The sequence below is a fragment of the Phoca vitulina genome, unplaced genomic scaffold (genome assembly GCF_004348235.1).
Source record: "Phoca vitulina isolate PV1807 unplaced genomic scaffold, GSC_HSeal_1.0 scaffold45, whole genome shotgun sequence".
In the NCBI taxonomy this organism is placed as follows: Eukaryota; Metazoa; Chordata; class Mammalia; order Carnivora; family Phocidae; genus Phoca; species Phoca vitulina.
Window position 1 is genome coordinate 8972618 of NW_022589748.1, and position 15505 is coordinate 8988122.

General features: G+C 38.3%; 1 protein-coding gene across 7 annotated transcripts in view; it reads left to right on the forward strand.

Annotated features, from left to right (window-relative positions):
* Nucleotides 1–500: 500 nt before the first annotated feature.
* The window catches only part of PSPH (phosphoserine phosphatase), a 29796-nt gene continuing 14791 nt past the window's right edge, over nt 501–15505 (forward strand). For 3 of the 7 annotated variants that reach the window (XM_032431040.1, XM_032431039.1, XM_032431044.1), the window contains exon 1: nt 12586–12893. The gene's annotated coding sequence lies outside the window, so the exon portion shown is untranslated. Of the gene's footprint in view, nt 544–12585; nt 12894–15505 lie in introns of those variants that run through there. The other 4 variants (XM_032431045.1, XM_032431042.1, XM_032431043.1 and 1 more) reach the window with 4 other exon arrangements.

The following is a 15505-nucleotide window of genomic DNA, read 5'->3' on the forward strand; positions in this document are numbered from 1 at the left end:
CTTCTTTTGGTGAGGTATCTGTTAAGATCTTTGACCCACTTTTAAATTTATTTCTTATTTATTTTTGGCCCATTTTTAAATTGGATTGTTTTTCTTATTGTTAACTCTTAGGACTTCTTTGTATATTTTGGATAACAACTCTTTATCTGATATATCTTTTGCAAATATTTTCTCCTACTCTGTGGTTTGTCTTCTCATTCCCTTGACATTGTCTTTCACAGAGTAGAAGTTTTTAATTTTAATGAAATTCAGCTTTAATGAGCATTAAGTATTTCTTTCATGGATTATGCCTTTGGTGTTGTATCTAAACAGTCATTGCCATTCTTAAGGTCATGTAAGTTTTCTCTTATGTTATCTTTTTTTTTTTTTTAAGATTTTATTTATTTATTTGACAGAGCGAGAAAGCACAAGCAGGGGAGCAGCAGAGGGAGAGGGAGAAGCAGGCTCCCCAGTGAGCCGGGAGCCCGACATGGGGCTCCATCCCAGGACCCTGGGATCATGACCTGAGCCGAAGGCAGACGCTTAACCAACTGAGCCACCCAGGTACCCCTCTTATGTTATCTTCTAGGAGTGTTATAGTTTTGCATTTTACATTTAGGTCTGTGATCCATTTTGAGTTAATTTTTGTGACGGGTGTAAAGCCTGTATCTAGATTCATTACTTTTTGCATGTGGATGTCCAGTTGTTCTAGCACCATTTGTTGAAAAGACTGTCTTTGCTCCATTATATTGCCTTAGCTCCTTTGTTGAGGATCAGTTGACTGTATTAATCTGGGTCTATTTCTGGGCTCTCTATTCTTTTTCACTGATCTATTTGTCTATCTTTCACCAATGCCATACTGTCTTGGTTATTAGTAGGTTTATAGTAAGTCTTAAAGTCTTAAAGCAGTCCTACTACTTTGTTCTTTTCCTTCAATATTGTGTTGCTTATTCTGGTCTTTTGGTTCTTCATGTAAAGTTTAGAATCAGTTAGTTTATACCCACAAAATAACATGGGGTTTTGAGTGGTATTGCACTGAATCTATAAATAAGTTGGGAAGGACTGACATGTTGACAATATTGAGTCTTCGTATTTGTGAACATGGAATATTTCTCCATTATTTAGTACTTGTTTGATTTTATATATCGGTTTTGTAGTTCTGCTCATATAGATCTTGTACGTATTTTGTTAGACTAATACCTAAGTATTTCATTTTGGGGAGTGCTAATGTAAATGGCATTTTTTAAAATTTCAAATTCTCCTTGTTCATAGCTAGCATATAGGCAAGAGATGACTTTTATATATTAGCCTTGTATCCAGCAACCTTGCTCTAACTACTTATTAGTTTTTTTTGTCGATTTTTGTCAGATTTTCTATTAGATGAACATGCCATTTCTAAACAAAGACAATTTTATTTCTTCCTTTCTGATCAGTATACCTTTTATATCCTTTTCTTGTTTTATTGTATTAGTTAGGACTTCTAGTACAATGTTGAAAAGGAGTGGTGAGTGGTAACATCTTTGCCTTGTTCCTGATCTTAATAGGAAAACTGGTTTCTCACACCATTAAGTATAATGTTAACTGTAGGGTGTCTTAAATTTTTTTGTAGCTATTCTTTATCAGATTGTGGAAGTTCTCTTTTATTCCTAGTTTACAGAGAATTTTTATCATGAATGAGTATTGTTGTGTTTGTATTTTATTTGTTGTATTTTCTGCATCTATTGAAATGATCATGTGATTTTTATTTTTTAGCCTGTTGATGTGATGATTACATTAAGTGATTTTCAAATGTTGAACTAACCTTGAATACCTTGGATAAATCCCACTTGGTTGTGGTATATAATTCTTTTTATATGTTGTTGGGTTTGACTTGCTAATATTTTGTTGAGAAATTTTGCATCTGGGTTCATGAGAGATATTGTTCTATAGTTGTCTTTTCTTGTAATGTCTTTGTTTTTGATATTAGGGTAATACTTACCTCATAGAATGAGTGGAAGTAAGTATTCCTACTTCTTCTAACCTCTGAAAGAGATTGCAGTGAATTGGTATAATTTCTTCTCTAAATGTTTGGTAGACCAGTTATCCCCATTTGGGCCTGGTCTTTGGTTTTAGAAAATTATCAGTTATTGGTTCAATTTCCTTAATAGATATAGGCCTATTCAAATTGTCTTCTCCTGTGAGTTTTGCTGGATGTGTTTTTCTAGGAATTGGTCAATTTCATCTAGTTATCAAATTTGTGTTTATAGAGGTGTTCATTAGTTTTTTTTGTTTTTTTTTTTTTTGAGGGGGGGGGGGGAGGTGGGGGGGGGGGGTGGGGTAGGGGAGGGGCAGAGGGAGAGGGAGAGAGAGAATCCTAAGCAGGCTCCATGCCCAGCACGGAGCCCTGTTTGGGGCTCCATCTCACGACCCTGAGATCATGACCTGAGCCGAAATCAAGAGTCAGACACTTAACCAACTGAGCCACCCAGGCATCCCCATAATATTTCTATATTATCATTTTAGTTGTCACGGGATCTGTACTGATGTCCCTGCTTTCATTTCTGATATTTGTAATTTGTGTCTCCTCTCTCTTTTAGTTAGCCTGACTAGAGTCTTAATAACTTTATTGATCTTTTCAAAGAACCAGCTTTTGATTTTGTTGCTTTTCTCTATTGATTTCCTGTTTTCAATTTCATTGATCTCTGCTCTAATTTTTGTTTCTTCTCCTTACTGTCAATCTAATTTGCTCTTTTTTCCCCTAGCTTCTTAAGGTAGAAACTTAAGGTAGATCTTATTTTTCTATTCTAATATAGCATTCAATACTATAAATTTCCCTCTAAGCACTGTTTTTACTGTATCCCATATATTTTGATCAGTTGTGTTTTCATTTGCATTTAATTAAAAATATTTTTAAAATGGGGCGCCTGGGTGGCTCAGTCGTTAAGCGTCTGCCTTCGGCTCAGGTCATGATCTCAGGGTCCTGGGATCGAGCCCCGCATCGGGCTCCCTGCTCAGCGGGAAGCCTGCTTCTCCCTCTCCCACTCCCCCTGCTTGTGTTCCCTCTCTCGCTGTCTCTCTCTCTCTCTGTCAATTAAATAAATAAAATCTTTAAAAAAAAAAAAATATTTTTAAAATTCTCTTGAGAGTTCTTCTTTGACCCATGTGTTGTTTAGAAGTGTTGTTTAATTGCCACATTTTTGGGGATTCCAATTATCTTTCTGTCATTGATTTCTAGTTTAATTTCACTGTGGTCTGAAAGCAGATATTGTATGATTTCTATTGTTTCATATTTGTTAAGGTACATTTTTGGTGTAGAATGTGGTCTATCTTGGTGAATTTACATGTGAACTTAAGAAGAATGTTCTGTTGTTGGGTGAAATAGTCTATAGGTGTCGATTATATCTAGTGGATTGATGGTGTTACTGAATTTAACTATGTCCTTATGTAACTTAACTTTTTCATTTAGTAAATATGAACATCTTTATCAGTGGGGGTATCCTATACACATAGGTATGGGTGACCATGTATCCTACACAGCATTATTGATGAGACCATATTTCATTGACTCTGAAATATATAATTTATTTAATCATTCTTTTTGGAACTTCATATATAATTCAGTAGTACTAAGTATATTCACATTGTTGTGGGTAATAGATATATAGAATTTTTTATTTTGTAGATCTGAAATTCTCTACTCATTAAACAATCACAGAGCATAAGCTTTTAATATTGATAAAGTCCATTATTATTATTTTTTTCTTCTTTTCTAGACTGGGATTTTAGTATTGTCTAAGAACTATTTGCCTAACCCCAGGTCATAAGATTTTCTCCTACATTTTTTTCCCTAAAAGTTTTATAGTTCAGTGTTTTTATTTAGATTTATGATACATTCTGAATTAATTTTTATTTTTAAAATTTTTTTAATTTTTAAATTTTTTTAAAAGATCTAATTTATTTATTTGACAGAGAGAGACACAGCAAGAGAGGAAACACAAGCAGGGGGAGTGGGAGAGGGAGAAGCAGGCTTCCCGCCGAGCAGGGAGCCCGATGCAGGGCTCCATCCCAGGATCCTGGGATCATGACCTGAGCAGAGAGGCAGACGCTTGATGACTGAGCCACCCAGGTGCCCATCTGAGTTAATTTTTAAAGGAAGTGTGAACTTTAGATCCTGGAGGTTCATTTGCTTTTTTTTTTTTTTCTGAGCATATTAAATTCCGATTGTTCCAATACCATTCATTAAAAAAGATATCCTTTCTCCACTGACTTGCCTTAACACCTTTGTAAAAAAAATCAATTGGTGATATTTGTTTGAGTCTGTTTCTGGATTCTATTCTGCACCCTTGATGTATGTGCCTAACCTTTTCTAATACCTTACTGTAGCTTTATTATAAATCTTAAAATCAGGTACTGTGATTCCTTCAAATTTATCCCTTTTCTTCAAAATTGTTACAGCTAATCTAGCCTTTTTCCCCCCCTATTTATTTATTTATTTATTTATTTATTTTTTAAAGATTTTATTTATTTATTTGACAGAGAGAGACACAGCGAGAGAGGGAACACAAGCAGGGGGAGTGGGAGAGGGAGAGGGAGAAGCAGGCTTCCCGCCGAGCAGGGAGCCCGATGCGGGGCTCAATCCCAGGACCCTAGGATCATGACCTGAGCCGAAGGCAGACGCTTAACGACTGAGCCACCCAGGCGCCCCTCCCCCCTATTTATTTAAACTTAGAATCAGCTTGTCTATATCTGTAAGAATATGCTGGGGATTTGATTGGAATTGCAAGAAATCTATAGATCAATATGAAGAAAGTTGATTTCTTTAGTGTATTGAATATTCCAACTTGTGAATATGGCATGTCTATCTATTTAGGTCTTCAAATTTTTCATCAATATTTAAAAATTTTCAGCCTACAGTTCTGGACATGTTTTATTAACTTTATTCAATTTATACCTCAGTATTTCCTTTTTAAAAAGCTATTATAATTGGTCTTGTTTTTTAATTCTTTTTTCAAATTCTTCGTTGCTAGTATGTTGACTTTTGTGTGCTGACCACATATCCTATTATCCTGTAACCTTACTAAACTTTTTAGCTGTAGGAGATTTTTTTTTAATCCCTTGGGATTTTCTATGTAGATAATCATATCATCTGAAAAAAAGGACAGTTTTATTCTTTTTCTTGCCTTATTGCACTGCCTAGTGCAATATAATGTTAAATAGGAATGGTGGTGAGAATGGACATCCTTGCCTTATTCCCCATCTTAGGGAGAAAGCATTCAGATTTTCTTAATTAAGTATGAGGATATCTCTAGGTTTTATGTAGATGCCTTTCATCAGAATGAGGAAGTTTCCTTCTATGCCTAGTTTGCTGAGAGCTTTTATCATGAATTAATGTTGAATTTTGTCAAATAATTTTTCTGCATTGGTTAATAAGATGTGTTTTTTTTATATTGTTAATATAGTGTGTTATGTTGATTGATTTTCTAATGTTGAACCAGGCTTGCATATTTGAAATAAATACCACTTGGTCATGGTGTATAGTTCTTTTTATTCATTGCTGGATTTGATTTGCTAATATTTTTTTGAGAACTTTTGTGCCTCAGTTCCTGAGATACCAATCTATGGCTTTCTTCTCTTTTCTTTCTTTCTTTTCCTTTTTCCTTTCCTTTCCTTTCCTTTTCTTGCTTCACTCTCTCCTTTTTTTGGTACTACCTTTGTCTACTTTTAGTATCAAGTAATATAGGCCTCATGAAATGAATTGGAAAGTATTTCCTCCTTTTTTATTTTCTAGAAGAGAGTGTGTAAAATAGATGTTAATTCTTCCTTAAATGTTTGATAGAATTCTCCAGTGAAACCATCTTGGCCTGGAAATTTTTTTTCAAAAGGTTCTTTAAAAACCCTGCAGATTAAATTTCTTTAATTAATATAGGAATATCCAGATTATATATTTTTCCTATTGGTTGAGTTTGGTAGCTTGTGGTTTTCAAAGGAATTGGTCCATTTCATCAAAGTTGAATTTATGTGTATAATATGTTCTGAGTATTTCCTTACTATCCTTTTAGTATCTGTAAGGTCTACAGTGATATCTCCTCTTTCATTCCTACACTGGAAATTTGTGTCTTTTTTTGGTCAATATTGCTAGAGGCTTGTCAATTTTATTGATCTTTTCAAAGAACCAGCTTTTGGTTTTATAGATTTTCTGTATTTTTTGTTTTCAATTTCATTCATTTTTGCTCTAATATCTGTTATTTCTTTCCTCTGCTTGCTTTGGGTTTGCTTTGCTCTTCTTTTTCTGTACCCTCCCCCCCACCCCCCACCTTGGTTCTTTATTGATCTATCTGCAAGTTTACTGACCTTTTCCTTTGTAGTCTTCTATATGCTGTTAAATCAATCCAGTAAATTTTTATTTAGTATGTTTAATTTTTAGTTCTATATTTTCCATTTAAAAAGCTTCCATTTCCTCCTGAGATTTCTCATCTGGGCAATCAATGTGACAATTTTTTCCTTTAGGTCTTTGAATATATTTAGTTTTTAGCTTCATTGCTTTAAAATCTTGTATGGGAATTGTAACATCTCTGTTATCTTGGGGTCTATTATATTGATTGCCTTTCCCCCCTTGATTGTGAGTTACATTTTCCTGTTTCTTAGAAAGTCTTAATTTTTGATTGGGTATTGGACATTTTGGATATTTTGGATTGAGTATTTTCGGGACTTAGTTTCCACTATCTTTTTCTAAAGAATGCGTACATTTGTTCTACCAGGAAGTTAAAATACTAGTTGATTGCTTTGTACTTGTGGTCTCTTGATATTTTACTTTGTTAGGTCACCAGCTGGCCCTGAGAGGGCTTCACAAAGCATCTGGGAGACACTCTGGAAGCTCGGCCACTCTGGGCTAAACTCCCTAGGCTGAGCCCAACACCTATGTCTGTCCCACTGTCCCCTCCTGACCTCTCAAGCAAACCCTTTGAAGACTTGGTCCCTTAGTTTCATCCTTAGCTCTCAGTTTTAGAGCAAATACTTTGTTCTGGGACATAATGTTTACTCCTAAACTGTGGTCCTTCTGGGGTTTTAGTGGAAAGCCTAAGATGTGTACCAAACCCCTCTACTTTGACAAGATTCAAATGACAAACTCTGTTACTCTGTGGTGGACAGCAGCTGAAATCTCTCTTCAGCCTCCTTTAGCCTTCCACCTATAGATAACAGAGGGCTCACCTGCACTGGCTTAAACAAATAGGATTTTTTTTAAAAAAGGAAATCTAAAGATGGGTGGCTGCTGGTATTGGGAACCATGGTGCAATCATTTCAGAGTTGGGTTGCTGTCATTCTTTTGGTTTTTCTTCATGGTTGCAAGATGACTGCTGTACCTCCATTCATCTCATTAATATTAGAGGTTGGAGGAAATAGAAAGGGAGTAGGCCAGAGATGTTATTCTCCTCATATTGGGAAAGCAAAAGCTTCCCCAGCAAACTCCTCAGCATGTTTCTGTATGAATCTCACTAATCAAATCAGGAATGCATGGTCACCCTAAGTTGAAGGAGAGCTGGGAATGTGGATAACAGGAATTCACAATTGGCTGAGATCAGTTAGCAACTTTAGATAACTTTTTGAATATGTAATCATTTGACTTAGCAATTTGAGGCATTTATTTATTTATTCATTCGTTTTAGATTTTGTTTTATTATTTATTTTTTACTGTGGTATAGTTGACATATAACCTTATATTAGTTTCAAGTGTACAACATAATGATTTGATATTTGCATGTATGGTGAAATGATCATGGTAAGTCTAGTTAATATCCATCACCATACATAGTTACAATTTTTTTCTTATGATGAGAACTTTTAAGATCTACTCTTTTTAAAAAATTTTGTTTATTTATTTGAGAAAGAAAGAGAGAGTGTGAGAGAGAGAAAGATCATGAGCAGGGGGGAGGGGTAGAGAGAGAAGCAGATCCCTGTTGAGCAGGGAGCCCAATGTGGGACTCGATCCCAGGATCCTGGGATCATGCCCTGAGCCAAAGGCATACACTTAACCGACTGAGCCATCCAGGTGCCCAAGACCTACTCTTTTAGCAACTGTCAAATATGCAATACAGTATCATTAACTCTGCAACCATGTTGTACGTTACAGTGAAATAATAGAAAATATATATTGGTTTGCCCCTGGTTCCTGGCACAGAGGTCAGAACTCTTGTTATTTCCTAAGTGATAGGAATGCCGGAAGCATCTCTTGTTTTAATATTGGTCTTTGACTTCTCTTCCTGACACAGAGTTCCTAAAACGCTTATAATTTCCTGGGTAATAAGAGTGTCTTTCGTTCTTTTTTTTTCTTAAGATTTTTTATTTAGGGGCACCTGAGGCTCAGTTGTTTTTCTTAAGATTTTTTATTTAGGGGCTCAGTTGTTAAGTGTCTGCCTTCAGGTTGGGTCATGATCCCGGGATCCTGGGATTGAGCCCCGCATCGGGCTCCCTGCTCCATGGGAATCCTGCTTCTCCCTCTCCCACGCCCCCTGCTTGTGTTCCCTCTCTCACTGTCTCTCTCTCTGTCAAAAAATAAATAAATAAAATCAAAAAAACACATTTTTTTATTTATTCATGTGTGAGAGAGAGTGAGAGAGAGCATGAGCAGCAGGGGAGGGTGGCAGAGGGAGAAGGACAAGCAGACTCCCTGCTGAGCAGGGTGCCCTCCGGGTGCTCAATCCCAGGACCCTGGGCTCATGACCTGAGCTGAAGGCAGATGCCCAACTGACTGAGCCACCCAGGTGCCCTGAGCGTCTTTTGTTCTAATAGAGCAACTCTGGGTGGGCTTCTGGATGAGACCTAGTCACCAGAAAGACCAGTCCATGACTAGAAGCTTGGAAATTTCAGCCCTGCCCCCCATTCTCTTGAGAAGAGAGATGGGCTGAAAATGGAGTTAATGATCGATCATGCCTATGTGATGAACACTCCATAAGATCCCAAAAGTATGGGGTTCAAAGAGCTTCCAGGTTGGTGAACACATCCACATGGGGAGGGTGATACACCCCAGCTTCATGGGGACTGAAGCTCCTGCACTTGGGACTCTCCCAGACTTCACCCTATGTGTATCTCTTCATTTGGTTGCCCATCTGTATCCTGTAGTAAGCTGGTAAATGTAAGTATTTCTTGAGTTCTGTGAGCCACTCTAGCAAATCAGTTAAACCTAAGGAGGGGGTCACCGGAACCTCTGATCTATAGCCAGTTGGTCAGAAGCACAGATTTATCATCCACTGGTATCTGAAGTGTGTGTGTGGAGGGGGGCAGCCTTGTGGGACTGAGCCCTTAACCTGTGGGATATTATGCTTTAAGAAGATAGTGTCAGAACTGAGTTAAATTAGGGCGCCTGGGTGGCTCAGTGGTTAAGCGACTGCCTTCGGCTCAGGTCATGATCCCAGAGTCCTGGGATCGAGTCCCGCATCGGGCTCCCTTCTCGGCGGGGAGTCTGCTTCTCCCTCTCCCCTCTCATGCTCTCTCTCACTCTCTCTCTCTCTTAAATAAAAACAACTGAGTTAAATGATAGGATAATAGGATATGCAGCTGGTGTTGCAGAGAATGATTTGATCTGGGGTAAAACTTCCACAGAAGTGAAGTGTTTTGTGTCAGTAGTAAAAGACAACACAGGAGGAAAGAATTGGGTTTTGCTTCCTACATGGGAAGGAAAAAACTGAGTTTTTCTCATTTTAATTACATACCCATAACTTATTTATTTATAGCTGGAAATTTGTACCTTTTGGCCACCTTTACCTATTTCACCCTCCCCCTACTCCTAAAGCATTTAGTTTTAATTGATTCACAAATCATTACAAAAGTAAAAAATGTTTTTAAACTAATCTCAACCAATATGAAACCAAATCAATGAGAAAGGTAAATTCTTCATTCCTTTTACTCCCCAGAATTAATTGCTTGCCAGAATTACTATTGACATACACAGAGTTTTCTTCTTTCAGAAATAGGAATTGACGAATATATATTGTTCTGCAGTCTGCCTCACTCACAGGACACATCATAGACATATTTCCATGGTGTGACTTATTTTGAATGTGAATGTTTACATTAAGTTGTATTTTTCTTTAACTATATTCTTTTAAAACATTTATGATATTTCAGTGTATTGGTATTTAATGTATTGATATACAAATATCACATGTATCATAAAATATTTTATATATACACACAGATATAAAAAAATCTATATAATCACTGCCATTAAAGAAATCTATAATTTCTTCCCAGTCTCATTTTCTTTCCTGTATCCAGAGATAACTACCATCCTGAATTTTATGTTGTTAGTTATCATTTATGATATTAAATGATACTCTCTTTTTTAAGTTTCTGGTCAATGACTATTTATATGTATACAGTATTGTTGTGAACATTCTTATATGTGACTCCTACTACTCATGGGCAAGAGTTTCTTCTGAGTGCATTCCAGAGGTGGAATTGCTGGGTCATAGAAAATGTGCATGTTCAGTGTTATTAAATGATATCATATTGTTTTCTGGAGTGATTGTTCCAACTTACTCTATTTTATTAGCACTGAATAATTTTTATTTATTTTATTTTTTAAAAATATTTTATTTATTCATTTGAGACACAGAGAGAGAGAGAGAAAGCATGAGCAGGGAGAGAGGCAGAGGGAGAGGGAGAAGCAGGCTCCCCGCTGAGTCAGGAGCCCGATGTGGGGCTCGATCCCAGGACCCCGGGATCACGACCTGAGCCGAAGGCAGACGCTTAACCATCTGAGCCACCCAGGCGCCCCTAGCATTGAATAATTTTTAAAAAGTACGTGATTCTAGGGCGCCTGGGTGGCTCAGTTGGTTAGGTGACTGCCTTCGGCTCGGGTCATGATCCTGGAGTCCCGGAATCGAGTCCCGCATCAGGCTCCCTGCTCAGTGGGGAAGTCGGCTTCTCTCTCTGACCCTACCCCCTCTCGTGCTCTCTCTCTCTCTCTCATTCTCTCTCAAATAAATAAATAAAATCTTTAAAAAAAATAAAAAGTACATGATCCTAACACAGTTAATTATCAGTCAATATATTAGCTTATAAAACTGTGATCTATAGGAAATTTTTCAGGAACACTACTAGTGTTACCTGTATTACTTCTTACTAGCCAATTATGATTAAAACTTTGCAAATAATTTGCTAATGTTTTTATTATACTGCATTGTATTTGGCTCACATGTGCTATTTAACATTATTCCAGAAGAACAACAATGAAGCATATTATAATCTGCTTGTATAGTTACGGCTTGTCAGGCAAGATTACTTTGTGATTCTTACATGTATCTGTGACCACCCATTAGCTTCCTCTGGACATTTTTTTTTTTTTTAATGTGGTTTGTGTCTACACTGCCACCTCATGACCACAAGTGTTAGTACAGGTGCGATCCAGAGACCATGAGTAGCTGACAGATTTTATTCAGTACAAATATTTTATTTGAAATTATTAAACATATATGAAATATGAACATAGCAGAAATTAATAGTTTTTTTCACATTATTGTACTTGGGTTTCTTTCCCCCTAGAAATACTCAATTACCACTTATATATATATATATACCAAGTATACTTATATACTTAAATATATTTATATACATATAACTTATATCTTATATTACATCTATATACAAATATTTGGTGTTTAACATCTTGTTCTTTTATTATGCTTATTTCTAAATTACTACAAAATATAAACAGGTTCTTGACTAGATTCTTGCTTTAGATCCCCTTATTTTGCCCTCCCCCATTAGTGGTATCATTTTTTAGCTCATATTTCAAAACACCAAAATTCCTCCTCTCCACTCTTCAGATCAGAAGCCTCTTTGACCCACCTTGGAGAAACTAAACCAGGTGTGCCCCAAACATGCCGCCATTTTCTTGCTGAATGTCAAGGGCACGCCTGACTAAAGAGCAGCAGCACTCCTGTTCCGGATAGAATTGTGTTTTTGAGAGGTTCTGTAGCAAAGGGCAGGCATGCGGTAACCAAATGTCCTGCTCCAGCAATTGCATCCCCTCTGCCTGAGTGACCACTTGTAGGGAAGCTGAACTGTTAGCATCTGAGGTTTCAGGTTGGGTTTTAGGGCGGGACCTCAGTGCCCAGCTCCAGCCAGCTGAGCCAAAGGTAAATGTTTGGAGGTGCTCACCCCATTTATTATAGTCAACTTAAAAGTAGCTAGGCAAATGACACCTAGAAGAAAATAAGATGACAAGAAAAAAGAAAAGAAAAAGGCTGCAGACTCATTTTGTCACTCATGGCTTTCTGCATTTTAGTTGCGAATATAAGTAGTTTTGCTTTTGATAATATATATTTTTAAACTGAAGTATAGTCGGCATATAATATGAATATAAGTAGTTACTGAAATTCTCTTGGAGACCTACATTCCTAGAAGAACAGGGCAAACGCGGATTCAGAAAAGGTCCCCAAGGAGCCTTCGTTAATTGCAAAATCAGCACAGAGGTCCCTGGCTTCTCTCTCTCACCCTCATCCCTAGTGGTGCGGGCGGGGAGCGCTTCGGCCCCTCCTCCGCAAAGTGGAGGCGGTGAGGCTCCGGGCTCCACCGCCGAGCGCTAGTCTCGGGCGGCCGCCCGGAGCCCCGCGGGGCGGAGGGGCGGAGGGGCGGGCTCAGGGAGCCCCACCCAGGGGCGGGGCCCGGCGCCTGTGCCCAGCTCGGCTCTGTGGAGTGTGAATGTGCAGTCCGCAGTTTAGAAAAGCACATGCGAAACCGACCAGAATCCACCGCACCATCGGCAGATCTCATATGACTGCTTGGTAAACGCTCTGCGGCTCTGCACAGGTCACCTCCTCGGATCTCCGCGACTGAAGGTCGGAGCCAGCCCTCGGCCCCCGCAGTCGCAAGGTTAGAGCCGCGGGAGCCCGGGAGGCGGTGGCGGCGGCCCGGGAAGGAACAGCAGCACCCGGGTGAGTCTGGGCATGTGTTTATCTCTCCGGGTGCCCAGCTTTCTGATTTACCAGTCTGCCTTTTCCGCATCCAGGGCTCTGAACCTACGTGCATTTTTCTTAATCGGGATAGGTAAAAAAATTTCATGGGATTTCAAGGCTTTCTTTTCATCAATTTACTTTTGAGTAGTTTTCCCTTGTTTTATCCCACTGGTGCCTGTTACCAAACAGCATGAATGAATGATGCAATCCTGCATAGGGGAGTCATCGGTACAGATTGGGAAAATCTCGGGAATTTAGAGTGGCTGTGTCTGTCTGACTTTGTCATCTTCTTTCCCATCTGAATTAGAATTTTAAATAAGCACTTACCAGATATATTGTTGTAAAGCGACAACTTCAAGGTGGGAATTAAATATTCTTTCATTCATAAAAGTTATTTACTATATATATTTTTTAAGCAACTTGCACATTGTAGTTACTCTTTAAATATTTGAATGGCTGGTATTGGAATGAGGATCAGGGAAGAAAATGATAAAATCCAGGATTTCTAAATTTTATTACAACTACCTGGTAGGTTTTCAGTATAATAATAGTGCTGTCGGGCGCCTGGGTGGCTCAGTTGGTTAAGCGACTGCCTTCGGCTCAGGTCATGATCCTGGAGTCCCTGGATCGAGTCCCGCATCGGGCTCCCTGCTCGGCGGGGAGTCTGTTTCTCCCTCTGACCCTCCCCCCTCTCTCTCGTTCTCTCTCTCTCTCTCAAATAAATAAATAAAATCTTTAAAAAAAAAAAAAAAATAAAATTAAAAAAAAATAGTGCTGTCACTTATATGTTGGTGAAATAAAGTAGTCAGGACGTTTTAAGTTTTTTTGTTTTTTTTTTTAATTTTATTTATTTATTTGACAGAGAGAGACATAGTGAGAGCAGGAACACAAGCAGGCGGAGTAGGAGAGGGAGAAGCAGGCTTCCCGCGTAGCAGGGAGCCCGATATGGGACTCGATCCCAGGACCCTGGGATCATGACCTGAGCCGAAGGCAGACGCTTAACGACTGAGCCACCCAGGCGCCCAGGACGTTTTAAGTTTTCAGATAATTTCATACATGCCTAATAACTTTTTTAAGGCTGATTTTTTCTTTCTTTTTTTTTTTTTTTAAAGATTTTATTTATTTATTTGACAGAGAGACACAGCGAGAGAGGGAACACAAGCAGGGGGAGTGGGAGAGGGAGAAGCAGGCTTCCCGCTGAGCAGGGAGCCTGATGTGGGGCTCGATCCCAGGACCCTGGGACCCGAGCCGAAGGCGGATGCCTAACGACTGAGCCACCCGGGCGCCCCAAAGCTGATGTTTTCTTGATGTATAATTTAATGCAATAATATGCACCCATTTTAAGTGTACATTTGGATGAATTTTGACAATTGCATACACACTTACAATCACCAGCACAATATAACACTTCCATCACCCCTGAAAATTTCCTAACGTCTTGTTGCAGCCAGGTCGCCCCACGCCTAGCCCTAATGACCTGATTTTTGTCATTATAGCATTTGTTTGTGTTTTCTAATGTTTCATATAAATGGAAGCATGTTGTATGTACTCTTTTGTGTCTGGCTTCTTTCAGTATAACGTTTTTTGTATTTATCCCTGTTTTGGCATGTAGTACTAATTCCTTCCTTTTTATTGCTGAGTAGTATTCCATTGTAGGGATATACCGCCATTTGTTCATCCATTTATCTGTTGATGGACATTCTAGTTTGGGGCTGTCACAAATAAAGCGCTCTTGGATTTCTCTTGGATAAACCTCCAGGGTGAGATTGCTACCCTACCATATATGTTTATAAGAAACTGCTAAAATGTTTTCCAAAATGGTCTTACCATTTTCTATCCCGGCAGCTCCAGCTGTTCCATGTCCTCACCAATACTTGTAATGGGAATAAATAATTAAGAGGGTTCAAAGAGTTCAATACTCTTTTTTATTGTAGTCATTTTTTTTTTCAGTTTATTTTCATATCTTCTTTTTTGGAATGTCTATCCCAATATTTTGCTCATATTTTAATAAGTTGTTTGTGTTATTACTGAGTTGTAAGAGTTCTTTATTCTGGATACAAGTTCTTTGTCAAATATGTGTATTGTAAATATCTTCTCCTGTTCTATGGCTTGTCTTTTTCTTTCTTTTTTTTTGTTTTTTCCATAATGGTATCTTTTGTTGTTTTGTTTCTGTTTGTTTTTTAGAGAGGTGGGGAGGGACAGAGGCAGAGGGAGAGAGAGAATCTTAAGTAGGCAGTATGCCCAATGTGGGTGGCCATCACACCACCCTGAGTCGTGATTCTGAGCTGAGATCAAGAGTCAGATGCTTAACTCACTGCGCCTCCCATGTGCCCCATCATGGTATCTTTTGAAGAACAGAAGTTTTTACTCTTGATGAAGTCCATTCTATCATGTTTTCCTTTTATTGTTCATGCTTTTGGGGTTTTATTTAAGAAAGTGTTGCCTACCCCAAAGCTGTTATTCTAGCTGTCTATTGCTGTATGACAAATTACCCCCAAACTTAGCAGCTTAAAACAACAAACATTTATTTTTTTCACAGTTTCTTTGAGTTAAAAATCTGGGAGCAGCTTAGTTGGGTGGTTTTGGTTAAG